This window comes from Pteropus alecto, unplaced genomic scaffold (genome assembly GCF_000325575.1).
Source record: "Pteropus alecto unplaced genomic scaffold, ASM32557v1 scaffold312, whole genome shotgun sequence".
Classification (NCBI taxonomy): Eukaryota; Metazoa; Chordata; class Mammalia; order Chiroptera; family Pteropodidae; genus Pteropus; species Pteropus alecto.
In genome coordinates, this window is record NW_006433948.1 from 393,214 (window position 1) to 396,971 (window position 3,758).

The following is a 3,758-nucleotide window of genomic DNA, read 5'->3' on the forward strand; positions in this document are numbered from 1 at the left end:
GACAGGGGACTCAAAGCAGCCAGGCAAGGGGAAAGCCTCAGAAAGCAGAGATGGGGGTCTCTGAGACAATTTTCCTCTTGCTATTGGCTTGCTTAGGCTGTTGGATTTGCTTATAACTAAGTCCAAACCTTGTTTGTTTTATTTAACAGATACTTATGTAGTATTTACTTTATGACAAGCAGTACTCCAAATGCTTTGAGAATATTAACTCAGTTATTCCTCCTGACGGCCTTATGAGGTGGATTATATTATCATACCTATTTACAGATGAGGTCATAGAGGTACAGAGAGGTAAAGGAACTTACACAGGGTCACACGGCTAGCAAATGGCAGGGAATACGTTTTTATCCAGGTCGTTTGCCTTGAGAACGCATGCTCCTAAAAGCTAGGTATCATCTACTCAGGTGAAATTGCTTTCATAGAGGGTAGTGTCATGGAAAGGCACAGATTTAATCTCAACTTTGCCATAGGAAAGAGTTTAGTAATCTTGGGTAAGTCATTCTCCTCTATGTGCCTGCCTGTCGGTTCAACAGTATTTCCCTTTGTTTTGCCCATCTCTGATCCTCTAAAAGGCAAGAATTCCCCTTTTTTCTATTCCAGAACCATTTTCCAAAGCAACAGCTTTGGTATTCTTCCCTCAACCCTGCTACCAACCCAGCCTGACTTAACACCTTCAGAGAATAATGTTCTTTAAGCGTAAAGAAAGTTCAACTGGAGCAGATAATCTTTTATAGGCTTTAGATGCCTCAGCAAGAGTAGAACGCCAGGAAAATTCATTTGCTGTTGTTCATTTAGATTTAATAAGATAATTACTGCCTGTTATTTAAATATTATTGGGTTAGTAAAAGCATTAACAATTTCTTTTCTTTCATCCTGTTTGTTTACTGTCTATTTGGGAACAGAGTGTCATTAAGCAAGCACTATCAAACAGATTTTTTCCTTTGTGCTATAAATGTTAACGTAATTTTGAGAGGCAGCTCAGTACCCCCGACACCATTGGCCCACATGCCCTTGCCACATCGTTTAACCTTGATGGCCCTGGGTAACCAGCAAGCCAGGAGGAAGCCCCCTTGATCAGCTGAGCACAGGCCTTGCCTTTTTACAAAAGTGTGGTGCTGTGGAGCTGAAATGAAACTCTTATGTGTGCCAGCTGCCATCCATTTCACCAATGAGGAAACTGAGGACAGGAAGGGAATTGCACATGGATCTGCTGTGAGTGGCCAGTCCAGGGGCACAACTGTTGTACTGGAAGTGAGGACAGGGACTGGGCCTCATTTGTTTGCCACATTCTCCTCAATACCAAGTATGAGCCAGGCCCAAAGATGGCAGTCAAAAAATATGGTGGCTCACGTGATTGGCATAACCCAGGTCTCCCAGTTTCCAGGTGAGAAGTTTTGTCAACAATAATTTGAAGCAGCCTTGCATATGAGCATGGTCATGGAGGCCCAGGGCCTGAGAGAAATCTGGCTGTGAAAGGCATGAATTTCCTTTTAGCTAAAAATACTGCTCTCCCACATACCACAATTCTCACAATCTTGGTCTTATTCGTCAAGTTCCCACCCTTTGGAGTCACGCATAGGGCACTGCTCCCAGCATGTGGGGTGGGGATGAGGCTTTTGGCATGAGGACCAGGAAAAGAGGTGTGGCAGCTGAGGCAGTGATGCCAGTGTGGTGTAGGCCATTTTGTGTTTCTGGTTTTGTTAATTATCTATTGCCGTATAATAAGTTATCTCAAAACTTAGCCTCTTAAAATAGTACACAGTTATTATTTAACTATGGGTCAGGAAAGCAGGCATGTCTCATCCAAACCCCTTTGGCTCAGGGTCTCGTACCAGCTGCAGTCAAAGGGCTCGCTGGACTTCCAGCCATTTGAAGGGTCAACTGGGGCAGGGTCAGCTTCTAAGCTTCCCCATGTTGTTGTTGGCAGGTTTGGGCTCCTTGTGACCATTGGACAGAGGGGCTCAGTTCTTTAACTGAGGCCTCTCCACAGAACAGCTCACAAAACAGTAGCTTCATCCGAGAGAGCAAGGCAGAGAATGAGAGAGAAAGAGCAAGATGAAAATTACAGTCTTTCCTAACCTGACCCCATCACTTTTGCCACATTCCCCTAATTAAAACCAAGCCACTAGGTTGAGTCTATAGTGAAAGGTAGAGACTTCTTACAGATGGGTATGATTACCAGGAGGCAGGGATCATCGCATGCCATCTCGGAAGCTGTCTAGCCCAGTGGCTTTTCTCAGCCTTAATGCAAGCCCTAGCTATGCATGAGGTAAGCATGCCATGTGCCTAGTGGCAGCAAATGGCAGTGATCAAAACATTGAAGAGTTGGGTTACAGCCCCTGCTCTACCACTTCCTCCATGGTCTTCGGTAACTTAGCTCACCTTTCAGAGCTTCACTGTCCTCGGAAGCAAAACTGAGATAAAATGCCTGCCTCCCAGGGTGGTCATGGGAATGCAATGATATTGTGGGCTCCAAACAGCCGGTAACCGAGCAAGCGAAGAGGAGTACATGCATCATTTTGTAGAGTGCATCCATATTGTTAATCAGAATTTCAAAGAAACCCTTGACTCCTCAAAATGGGGTAAATCATTCATTCCACATTTAGTAAATCTTACTATTAATCATTAATTCAAAAACTATTTACCAACCACCTGCTATAGATGGGATAGAGTCTTGGGGTACAGCAGTAGAGATGTCAGACCACAATCCCCGGCACTTACATTCTAGGGAGGAAGGCAGAAACAAGGAGAATAAGTAAAATATATACTACATTAGCTAGTGGTCAGTACTAAGTAGTAGAAAAATAAATCAGGGCAGATGGATAAGAGCTATCAGGAGGGCAGATGTAAATTGAGACATGATGGCCAAGGATGGTCTCCCGGAGGTGAGACTCGAGTGCAGACTAGGAGATGAGGGTGAGCCATGTGAATATATGAGGGAAGACAGGGTAACAAGAGCAAAGGCTGCAGTGTATCTGACATCTTCAAGGGATGGCAAAGAAGCCAGAGCAGCTGGAGTGAGCCAAGCGAAGAGCAGTAGGAGATGAGGCCAGAGAGGTGGCAGGTGGAGAGGGGGTCATAATTGGGCCTTGAAAACCATTGCAACTAGCTGTCAATGCAGTTGCCACTGCTGCTCTTTAAACAAACCATCCCTCGCTTTTGCCACCCACTGCCGGTGCCTCCACAAACTGCTTAGTTCTCTCCCCCATGGTGCTTGGTTAGTTATGTTCTGCTGTGTTGGTTAGGGCTGCTGTTGCCACCCTGCTCTCTCGATTTAAAGTCTTGAAACTTCTTCCCATCCCGATTGTCTCAGAAAACCCCTATGGAGCAAGACATACATTATGCATCATTGAAGTGCCAACGTCTAGCCCAATGTTAGTAAAATATACAGTTGCGAAGAGGCATTTAGCTAAAGTTTGTTGAAGGAACAGATTTTGCTCCCTCGAGACTGTAAGGTGACAGTGCCCTAACATGACATGCTATGCTAGTCAGTGCAGGTGACCCTCTTTTCCTGGCAAAAAGAATCACAGATTCAGAGATTATTCCAATGGGAAGATCAGCCAGCCCAATTCTCTCCTAAACCAGTTCCCATTAAGTTCCTACTAGGTGCCAGACATTGTGCTGAATGATCTCATTTAGCCTTTATCACAATTATTTTTAAAGATGGGAGACTGAAATACAGAAAGTGAGAGGAGATTTGCCTAATGTCACACAGTGAATCGAGGGCAAGGCCGTGGCGTTGTTGATGCTGCATGCCC